Consider the following 11,668-nt stretch of genomic DNA (forward strand, 5'->3'; position numbering starts at 1 on the left):
CAGATCTAAGTCCCCTTCAGCGCTGAGAAACTGCCCAGGGCTGGCGGGGTAGGCTGGAGCTCCAGGTTCCGGGAGGGAGGAGGAGGCGTCCCGGCCCCGCCCCTCGGCAAGGCCCACCCCCAGCCCCGGCTTCCGCCCCGCCCCTCGGCAAGGCCCACCCCCAGCCCCGGCTTCCGCCCCGCCCCCTTCTGCTGCCTTTCGGGACTTTTCGGAACCCCGCCCAGCGGTGCGCCGCGCTGCCCCTCCGAGGGCCCATCCCCGCAGGCCGGAAGAGCTGAGCTCGGGCTGGGCCGCAGTCCCTCGGGGGCCTCGGGTTAGGCCCCGGCTCCCCCCGCAGGGCTCCCTATGTGCTTAAAGCCTTCCGGGCTGTCACCGCCACTGCCGGAGTGACTCGGCCAGGGTCCCAGGCCAGGAGGAGGAGCCTTCCTTGGGCATTTCCCGGCCCGGAGAGCTTCGGGGAGGGTTCTAGGAAACTTCCGAAGGGCTCCCCCAAACTCCAGGAGGGAAGCCTGGTGCCAGGGAGCTTAGGAGTGCCCAGGAGGGTGCTACCAGCTCCCAAAGGGGCTGCTGGGCAATGAGGTCCCGTGTCCTGGGTGGGAGGCGGGGCAGAGCACCCTCCTGACCCCTGGACACCCAGACACTGCCTCGGGCCCAATTCAGCCTTCTCCCGCTCTAGTCCAAAACACTAGGGTGGGCTCTGTGGAGCCCCCTGCAGGCACCAGGGGTCCCAGGTTTGAGCAGGGAAGGGGGGAGGGGCGGGGTGGGCTTCCTGGGAGGCTGGAGGGCCTCTCTGCCAAGGCCCACTCACTAGGGTCTTTGGGATTCCCCCTGGCTGGCACTCCTGGCTCCTCACTGTGCCAGGCCTCGGCACTCTGCCTTTTCTCTGATCTAACAGCCCCGGGTGTGAGAAGAGAAGGGCGGGCAGACAGTGCCACGGGGTCATTCAGCCCAACCTAGAGGCTCAGAGCACACAGCTGTACCAGGAGATCCCATTGGCACCCAGGCTGTGCCCCGGGTCATTTGGGGATTCAGGAGGCCCTTTCCCTTGGGCCTCTCCATTTCCCTGGTGCTGGGGGGCCCATTTTCATGGCAGCAGAGGGTGGGCCTGAGGCCGGCTGGGTCTTTGCACCTGTCAGCCGCCACAGGAGGAAGCTGTCCATCTGTCAGGGCATCACAGGGGGCCCCTCCTTGGCTCCGAACTACTTACCTGGCCACAGCCCCTCGGGCCATGCTTGCTGTGGCCAGCCCTGTGCCCTCGGGCAGCAAAAGGCCCCACAAGGGTCCTGGGAGACATGGCCCTCCCTGGAGCTGACCAGATGCCCTCTGGGTGTCACTGGGCTCTTAATAACCTGGTCTGTGAGCCGTACAGAAGGCAAGCCTGGAGAAGGCAACCCTCCACTGGGATCCGCCAAGGACCGGCCACAGCCTTAACTCGGCCATCGAGCAATAGTGTTTAGGGAGCACCCACTGTGGGTGCAGAGAAACCAGAAAGGCCCTGTCAGCCCTCGGGAGGCCAAGAGTGCTGGGAGGCACATGAGATCCCCAAAGGCCATTCCCAGACTGAGCATGGCCTGTAGGGCCTCCCCTTCCCCGTCTAGGGCCCCAGGACTCCCCAATGTCCCCCTGGCCCTCGTGGGGGCTGTCAGAGACCCCAGCATAGTCTTTCTGCCTCAGCTAAAGCCCTTTGATGATAATGAATACTGTGGGAGGTCTGTTTGTTCAGGCTGACAGCCCTGTCAGCACCCCATTGGTGGCTGCCTCTCTGTCAGGGAAAGCCCCAGGCTCTGAGCAGTTCCTGGCATCCTTTCCTCTCCAGACCCTCCAACCTTGCCCAGAGGTGCCAAGAAGCATTATTCCTGGCTGGAGCCCCTGGAACTTCACCAAGGGCCTCCCCCTGTAGAACTAATAAGAAACCATCTTGTCCTCAGCATCACTCAGATTCTTTGGGCTCGCCAAAGTGAATCAGCCTGGCAGTGTTTACCCTGTACCAAGCAGCCACTCGTGCCATCCTAGCCCTTTCTCAGAGTCAGAGTCAGGGGCGGCTGGAGCGGGGCAGGAGCTCCTGTGACTAAGCCAAAGGCAAGCAGTCCTCTTCTCCCCTGGCCTGGCCTGGACTAGGGGCCATTTCACATGACTGCTGTTCTCTGTGCCAAATCAAAGACTGGCAGAGATGGAGTGAGGGCCTTGTGGCTGGCACCCTGAAAAGCACCAACACTAGTAAAAGATCTTTGTCTGTGAGGAGAATGTCATCAAGGAGTGCCACACAGAGCCGCCATCCTGGGAGGACACCAGAGGGAGCGGGTGCTTCCCTAGCGTTGGAAGCCACGGGGCGACTGCAGGTACCTAAGAGCTTATTGTCTTGACAGTCCTTTCTGGGAAGTTGGGTAGGAGGCCATCTGGAGACTGTTTTGCAGATGATGGCCCCACTGAATCCTGTAGACCTGCCACGGCCAAGGCCCGACGGTCGAGAGAATAACCACAAGGCCCCATCAGGTGTGTCGGAGGGCAGAGAGAAGTCCTGGCACAGGGAGGAAAGCCTGGGCCAGGATAAAGAAGCCACAGCTACGACAGACAGCGGCAAGGTTTGCTCAGTGACAGGATGGATTCAGTCTCCTGGGACCAGAGCCATGTTGGCAGGGCTGCAGCCCTCCAGGTGTTTGCCATTACTGCCAGCTGCCGTGCTTGGGCTGAGGTGGCCCATTGTTCTGGTTGGCACTTTTGAGAATAACAAATGGATGGCAGCAAAGGACGAAGATTGTATCAGCCTCGCCAAACATCCCAGCTGCCAGGTCTGGGCCTGGGAAAGGAAAACCATTGTCGAGGGCTTCATCGGGGCCCAGCAGTACAAACTATGGGGTAAGGCGGGATTGTGTCCTACTCTGGAAGGATCTACGTTGTGTGGAGGGCAAGCACTGATGGCCTAGAAATCTGGATGGAGAGAACGAGGTCGAAGCCCCTTCCATGTTATCATGTGTGATCAGAGATGCCATCCCATCCTTTGGCACCGAGTTTTAAAGTAGGACTGTATCTGTGTGGAATAAAGGAAAACTGAACCAAAAAGACATGAAAAAGTGAAGACTGCCTGGGGCAGGGTGGGGGGGAGGCTTCCCTCAGTGGCAATGCCCCAGCACGCATGCTGGCATAGACAGACGGAAGATAGCTCTAGAAGCTTTGAACCCTGCTTCATTGGAATGAGAGCTTCCCTGCCTCTTTTGGGGGGGTGCCACTCTGGAAAGGGAAGGGATACCCATGAACTGGGGAGTGGCCAAGGAAGTTTTAGTAGATGACTGTGATGGAATCCTCCTGGGAAGTCATGCAGGAACTGAGGCCCAGGGAAATGGTCAGAACCAGGGGCCTGGGAATGGCCATGGGTTCCCGCGTGACCTCCTAGAGGGAGCCCACTTCAAAGGTCACAGCAGGACTACCCCCAGCTGAATCCTCTGCCTGCAGCTGTAGATCTAGTGTTTGCACTGGTTTGGTGCTGGGGGTGATAATAAGATCAAATCTACCCTGCCCATCTTTAGATTTAATCAACAAAGGTGAAAACATCTCCATTTAACTCCCAAGTTGGATGGTCTGTAACCCACCTGTGCTAGAATTTACTGACTGCCTCCTGGGCAGTCCTAAGAAAAGTGTCTGTTGTGATTGGTCATGTAAACTAAGAGGAAGGCACAGGAAGTAATACAAAAGAGGCCCCTTTAAAAAGAGACCTCAGTGAGCTAGGCCCATTCTTCTGGTTCGTGACCAGACTCAGGGGAGGTCTGGAGCTGGTGAGACTGTTCCATGTAGTGAGTGTTAAGACTGAATCTTCCTGAACTTCTCTTGAGGAACTTCCTTTTAATAGAGATTCTGTAGCTGAAGCTTTCCCATAAAAGTCATTTTAACTTGAGGTTATTCTTTAATTGGGGACTGATAATTGTTCAGTCTCCCAGGGACCAACCTTTTAATATGAACCCAATAAAGCCCCCTTTTTACCCCTTACAGGGGGCACCTCCTATTTGCAGCTTTCCCTGAAGAGGCAGCTCCCCTACTGCCCTTGCTCCAGGCCCTGAGGCTCTCCCCCTGGATTGTCCTCTTTGTCCCTGGTGCTCCTCCCCCCACCACCACAGCCCCCATTCCTGTAGGCCAGAAGAACCTGCAGCCTCTTCTGTTGGGGAGGCCTGAGGCCTGCACTGGCCTCCCACCCATTGGACAGAGATCAGTTTCTCTCTGAAGGTTTCCACGGAGCCCGGCTTCCAGAGAGGACGGTCTGCCAGCCCCCGCCCCTGCCCCCAGCTTTGGACAGGGACACAGGACACAGGAGATGGGTAGGTCAGAGCAGGCCGGAGCCAGCTCTAGGCCTGCTCTTTGCCCCACTTTCCTCGTGTCACAGGAGCCCTCATGTGACTCCAGGAGATTGGCGGGGGGAGGGCAGAACTCGGGGCTCAAAATGCTTTGAAAATTGTAATAAAATGGAAGCGTCTGGAGGGCAGGCAGGGAGCGGCTGGGCTGGCTTTCTGCATCTCCGGCACTTAGCTCAGCGCTTGATCCATGGCAAGGAGGGAGATCCCGGCCTGGGCTCGAGACAGAGACGGATGCAGCTCCCGCAGGGTTTCAGGCCAGGCAGAGGAATGTTTCTGTGACCCCCAGGATAGTGGGAGGACAGGAGAGAGTTCCCCACGCGGGGGTCTGGGGGAGGAGGAGGGCCAATGGGCCGGCGTCCGTGGCCCGGTGTGGCAACCCATGGAGCCCGGAATGAAGCAGAGGCCAGGCAGGATGCCGGTACCCTGGACAGCAGCAGCCAGGGGTGGCTCTCGCCCAGGAGAGATGTCCGGAGGCTCCATTCGCTGCCCTCTGCTGCCCCCTGCTGGACCCCCAGATTTCCCTCCTTCGTCTCCCCACGCTTGGGGGCCGCAGCCAGGGCGGAGCCTTTCAAGGGTTGGCCCTGAAGAACTAGGCGGGAGAGGCTGCTCCAGTGGGGCCCCGCAGGAGGAGGGGCCTAGACCAAAGCCCTGGCGCCGGGCAGGCGGGGGAGGGACCTAGGGCCCCGCCTCCGGCCTGTGCCCCTCTGGGCTGGCATCGCCTCCTAAGATGGCGGCGCTTCCTGCTCCCCCAGCCCGGCCTTGTGCCCTCGGAACGCGATGGGGGGGAGGTTCGGGGTTTTCAGGCCGGGCTTCGGGGCTCCCGATCGCACCCCCATCTCCAGGGCGGCCTTTGGCAGAACTAGCGTTGGGCTCCTGCCCAGGCCCCTCCCCGGTGGCGGCCCGGCCCGCCCGGCCCTCTGGTCACGGCCCAGGGCCGCACAAGCTGGCGAACGTTTGGGGCCCCTCCAGAACTCGGCAGAGCCCCCTCCTCCGCCAGGGCCTCGGAGCCTTTCCCGCGAGGAACCACCCATCGATCGCGGGCACAAAGACGGGGTCCCACATGGGGACCCGCGGAAGCTGCTCTCGCGCCCTCTGCTATTGGCTTTGCTCGTCTCCTTCCTCGCAGTCCGTGTAATAAACATGCGTGGGGGCGGGGAAGAAGGGTGAGAGCCCGCGGCCGCCATCCCCTCGGGGCGCCCAGAGGAGCCCCCGAAGAGCCTGAAGTGGTCTGCGCGGGGCGTAGGAGAGCGATTGGGCGGGCGAGCTCTGGAGTGAGCGCCCCCCTATGGCACACGGAGGCGGTGCAGAGGAGGCAGCGCCCAGCCTGGAGTCCGGAACAGTTCGAATCTGGCCTCACAGAATCCTGCTGGCCTCAGTTTCCTCATCTGTAAAACGAGCTGGAGAAGGACATAGCAGAGCACTCCAGGGTCTGCCAAGAAAACCCCCACGGGCAGAGGCGGAGCGGGGCTCGTTGGGAGGCTTCTCAGAGTCCCGAGTAGCTTTGGACAGGTCGGCCGTGGCTTGCCTCTGGGCCTCGGGCTGAGCTCTCCGGGGTGCCCAGCGCAATTTCCCAAAGGCGACCCAACCTACAAATGAAAGAGGAGCGGCCAGCGGGGAGCCTCGCAGACGGCCGAATGTCCACTGGCGGGGGCCGGGCCTCGTTTTGCTTGGATCCATCCACCAGCGGCAGCCGCTCACCCCCCAGCACGAAGCTGAGCTGTTCCGAGCTTTGAAGGACTCTTTGGCATCTCATGGTTTCTCTTGGAAAAACCGGCCTGACCTCCTGCCCAGATAAGGCCGAAGCAGTTGGCTGTCTGTCTGTAGCTGGAAAAGCGCCAACCAGCGATGCTGCCCACGAGATTGGGCTCGGCTTGCTTCGGGGAGATGCGGGTCCCCTTTCCTAAAAGCGGGCTCCAAGGCGAAGGACCAGCACTGCCACCATCTCCCTCGGGGCTCTTCACTCATCTTTTTAAAGCAAATCCAAGACAGAAGAGCGCTATGGGCTAGGCAATGGGGGCAAAATGATCTGCCCAGGTCACGGAGCTAGGAATGTCCAAGGCCAGATTTGAACCCAGGCCCTCCTGTCTCTCGATTTGGCTCTATCCACTGAGCCACCTCACTCATTATTAGGAGGGTAATGGAGTCCTGACTGTGACCATTGGAATTCCCCAGAGGCAGTATTTCTTCATTTTAAAACAATTTCTTTTTTTCCCTAAACCCTCACCTTCCACCTTGGAGTCAATACTGTGTATTGGCTCCAAGGCAGAAGAGTGGGAAGGGCTAGGCGATGGGGGTCAAGTGACTTGCCCAGGGTCACACATTAAAACAATTTCTTAATTGACCAGCCAAGCCGTGTTCATTTGGCCAAATGACTCTGGACAGCCAGAAGTCCCCAGCTCCTTGGATGATTTATGCCTCCTGTGAGCTCCCCTCTCAGGCCCTGCCCTGGGCACCCCAAGACTTCCCTGAGGAGTGCCACTGAGGATTGGGAAAGAAACCACCGGATTTAGAGATCCCAACCCCTCCCTTATCACGGAGGGCTGGGTCCTTGGCAGAACCCCGGAGATGGCAGCCGCCACCCATGGCAGCACCGGGGACTTGAATGAGTCAGAGCTCCACATGGCTCTCAGCCCACTTTCAGCCAGGTGGGCCCAGCCTGCCCTGGATCCTTTTATGCTTTTATAAGCTTGGCCTCCCTAGTCTGATAGAACCTTGGGGGGGCCTGACCTCAGGAAGCTTCCAGGTGGGAAAAGGATTTCCCCAGAATAGCATCATTCCACAGGAATTGCCCACATGACACCACAAAGCTTGAGCAGCAGCACTGACATCCCCACTTACCCAGGCTCTGCTGGATCCCCTTGGCCCAGAACCATCTGCTCAAGCGGGTACCCAGGACTGCTATGTGCCGTGTGGGCCAACCTCTCCCGGGACCCAGTGAGGGGCAGTAACAGGACCGGGCCCCTCAGGCCCCTCAGGCATTTCTCACTAGTTAGCCCTGGTTAAACCTGTCATTTCCACATCAGTCAAGCATGAATTGTAGATTGTTCAGTCACCCACTCTGTGGACTTGGACCGGGCTATAACCTTCTAGAACCTTCTACACTGGACTTCAGCTTTGTACTCATTCTGTTTTATTCATTGCTCCTGTTGTTCTTAGAAATAATGTATTACATACCTGTGAAAGGGAATTTAAAACTCCCTTTGTTTATTTTAATGGAATCAAATTAAGGAACTATGATTGGTTCCTGAGATGTGATGGGGAGAGCTGATGGGTGGAGAAAAGAGTGTATAAGCGGGAGCCTCGGGGACTCTCAGTGTCTTTGGCGGCTCAGCCTCATGAGCATTCGAGGTCTTTTGAGGCAGCTCACTCTTCTGTGGCTCAGTCTGGCATGGCTCAGCCTGGTGTGTGTTGGAGATACTGCTTTGGAATTCATCCCGTGTTGGAGATTCTTGCTGAAAAAGGGATTCGGTGTTGGTGGCTGGGAGTTTGGTTTTGGTGGCTCGCTTGGGTCAAGGAGACACTGGCTTTTCAGCTCTTCTTCTGTCTTTGGTGGGACACTCTCTTCAGTGAGACTCTCTTTTGGTTGGTAAAACACTTGGCTGGAGACATTCTCATGGACTGGTGAGATTCGCATTTGGATTCGCACTCACAGTCTGGAGGCACTTGGATCTGGACTTAGGCTATTTAGCTAGGCAATATTTTCTACCTCCTTCCTACATTTCCTTCTCTTTGCTATCTCTACTTTGCTGTAATAAAGCTACTAACAGACTTATAGTTTAATTTTTAATTGTTACAAATGGCGACCACAACTTTTTATAACTTAATTTGACCCAAACCAGTTTTAACTCTTACACCCCTCAATGTTCCAGCTCTAGAAGGGCACTGAGGAATGATGACAAGGGGGACAATGGAGGAACATGGAACTCGCCCCTCCCAGGGCTCTGGCATTCCAGAAGCCCCCGAGCCTGTGCCTGGCATGCATGCCCGGCGTGCTGGAGGGGCTGCTCTGTTGCCCCTCTCTACAGCACCCGAGGATATTTCTCACTTCACCTGCTCCTCCACCCAGCAGCCCGGTGGGAGCCCTTCCTCCCTCCCCTGTCTGGGGTAAGGTGAGGGGCTCACAGACAGCATGAGAGTGTGGTTTGGGCACTCTGTCTCCAGAAGGTTTGCCAAAACATCCCTCCACCCGAGTTTGGGAAGGGAGATGCTGTGGCCGGACCCCAAGAAATATGCCAACCTGATCCACAGGGGGCAGCGGCTGCCCATCTACAGCAGAGCTGCTCTTCCATATCATCAGCTCGAGAGGCTCCTCTCCCAGCCCCTAGGCTTGTCCATGGGCCCAAAGGCTCCCTGATCAGCCCCCAGACTGGTCCACCAGCCAGGAGGAGGCTATTTTTTATGCCCCCAAAAACCACTTCTTCAAAGAAAGTTCTTTTCTTCCTTCTGGACTGACCGGAGGCCGAGTCTCTCGTTCTTGGGGTGAGCCCCTGCTCCGCACATTAGGTGACTCTCCCCCATCATAAGCAATCTTGGTTTGTGAACAGAGCACGTCCCGCTTCCAGACTAGACGCCCCCTCTGGCAGGCCTGCCCAGCACCAGGGAGTGCTTCTGTGTTGGGGAATCGAATGGAAAGGATGGAGTTTGGGGGATTCGTGTTACACACTGGGATATCATCTGGCCAATGGGCTGCTGAGAAGACGGGTCTCCTCTTTTCTCCCTCCCTCCATCTTTTTCCTTGCCTTCATGCTTTAGTGGGAGCCATTAGGAGGCACATGCCTGTAGTCAGGGAAGGCTTCATGGGGGCAAGGGGACCCGAGCAGGGCCTTGAAGGACGAAGGACGACTCCCAAACAAAACGGTGCTCTCCAGCAGCTCCTGCACGCCTGATGTGTTGGCATCTGCCACCATTCCCCCATTACAAAACGATCATTTTGGAAGCAGAACCCAGACAGAAAACTCCTCACTTTCCTGCCTTCGGGCCTTTGCTTGTGCTGTTTCTGAGCCCCAGAGTGCCCTCCGCTCCATTAGCTCTGTTGGAATCCTGTCCATCCTTCGAGGCCCGGCGCCATCCCTGCTGCTGCCACATGTAATGCCAGGGGCTGGCTGCCAGGCCGGAGGAGTGTGGCGGATGGAACTGGGCCAGCCCCCTCTGCCCACAGTGCTGCCCAGGGCCTGGGCTTGGCCCTTTTTCATGGCTGGGCTCATTGAGGCTGGGTCTTGTTTAGTGTTTGGGGGCCCCTGCCCCCCCCCAAGTGCGCACACACCTCTCTGCAGAGAATTAGCGCCTCGTCCAGTTTGGGCCGAATTGCCTCGAACGTGAATTGTCCCCAAGCCGGAGCCAGAGGCCCTGAACAGAAGCCGGGACGCTCCGTGGGCAGGGAGGGCTTCGGTGGGCTCCTCCTGAGCGGCAGGGCTCCCCGAGGCCAGGCCCGGGCTGGCTTCCGGCCCTCGAGGAGAGCTCCAGAAGACTGCTGCCACGGCCCCAGCCCGCTCGCCGGCCTCCGAGGAGGGGAAGTGCTTTCCTTGAGGACACTCGTGGGGACGTCCCAAAGAGCGGACGAGTCTGTGCCCATCGCCCCGACCCAGAGGAGCCGGCCCGGGGGGCTCCGAGGCTCCTGTTCTGAGCGGGCTCAGGAAGTCCGGTTCGGCAGCGGCTAGAGAGGTCCTTTGGCTCTCGAGGCCCTGAAGTCAAGGCGCCTCGGCCTCGTTTCCCATCCGGCGCACCAGCCTGCGTGGGCCGGCAGAGGAATCTTCTGGAAAAGCCATTTTCAGCGCAGAAATTCAGCAGCTCCATGAGACGGGACTGGCCAGGGGGACCCGAGGGCCCACTTTCCATCGAGGGAGCCGTGCACACGCGTACATGGGGCAAACGCTGGAAAGTGGGGGTCGAGGGGAGGCCTTCGCCCCGCAGCTCAGGAAGGTCAGGAAAGACCCGCTGCTGCCCGAGCTCAGCCTGGAGACTGGGCCGGCCACGGAGATGGGATGGAACGTCACAGGGGAGGAGAAGCAAGAGCCCCGGCGTGGCCAAAGGGCGGCCGGCCGCCAAGGCTGGAGGAGTTTGGGATTGAGCAACAAGCCCCGAAAAGAACCTTCTAGAGGTAACAAAGGAGGAGGCTTGCGTTCCACACGAGCACAAAGCGCGGGGAGGCAAGATGGCGGGAGCCGAAGCAAGATGAGCTGCGTCTAAGCTGCAGCACTCCCAAGCTGGCCTCAGATGCCGCCTTGCTGGGCGATCCCCCCGGCCTGGCCCTGACCGTTCTCCTGTCTCGGAACCAGTCCTGAGTCTGGATTCTGTGTGGAGTGAGAACTTGGAGTGTTTGAAAGAGGGCTCGAATGGGCCAAATGAGCCCACTGGACTTTGCTGGGAGTTAGAGTTTGCCTGTCATCAGGCTCGTTTGGTCTCAGGTCTGTGATGGGAGACGTGGCTCCGCATTCTCTCTCTCTCTCTCTGTCTCCCTCTCTCTGTCTCTCTCTCTGTCTCTCTGTCTCTCTCCCTCTCCCTCTCTCCCTCTCTCTCTGTCTCTCTCTCTCTGTCTCTCTCTGTCTCTCTGTCTCTCTGTCTCTCTGTCTCTCTGTCTCTCTCTCTCTCTCTCTCTCTGTCTCCCTCTCTCTGTCTCTCTCTCTGTCTCTCTCTCTGTCTCTCTCTCCCTCTCTCTCTCTCTCTGTCTCTCTCTGTCTCTCTCTGTCTCTCTCTGTCTCTCTCTCTCTCTCTCTCTCTCTCTCTCTCCGTCTCTCTCTCTGTCTCTCTCTCTGTCTCTCTCTCTCTGTCTCTCTCTCTCTGTCGGTAAAGACATCATTTTAGCGGCCGGTTTCCTCGGGCTCTTGGACTATTGGCGAAAGAGGGAACATCTTGTTACATCAATATTCCCTTCGACTTCCACTTTACACGATTCTAAGACAGAAAGTACAGGCTAAGAAAAAAATCCAGCCCTACCAATTCCTAGCTTTGTGACCTTGGACAAGTCACTTCAACTCTTTGGGGCCTCAGTTTCCTCAACTGTAAAATGATGCTTTTCTATGGCCTCTGACATCCCCCCAGCTCTACCTGAGGATTCTGAGGCACTTTTCTTCCCTGGCCTCAGTTTCCTTATCTGTAAAGTCAGGATCCCCGTGCTTTTATGGCATGTATAAGAGAGCAATGGGAAATCAGTTTGGGATCAGTTTGGAGCCCCCCTGGGCCTGCAGAACCCCCAAATTTACCTTTGTCCCTTGGGAACTCACCTGCAGGGAGCTCCCAGACTGAGCCTTGTCTCAGACTTAAGCTCCCATTAAGCACCCTGAAGAGGAGTGTCTGAGATACTTAGAAGTTCCTCCTATGGCATCTAG

The sequence above is a fragment of the Gracilinanus agilis genome, chromosome 5, assembly GCF_016433145.1.
Source record: "Gracilinanus agilis isolate LMUSP501 chromosome 5, AgileGrace, whole genome shotgun sequence".
NCBI classification, from domain to species: Eukaryota; Metazoa; Chordata; class Mammalia; order Didelphimorphia; family Didelphidae; genus Gracilinanus; species Gracilinanus agilis.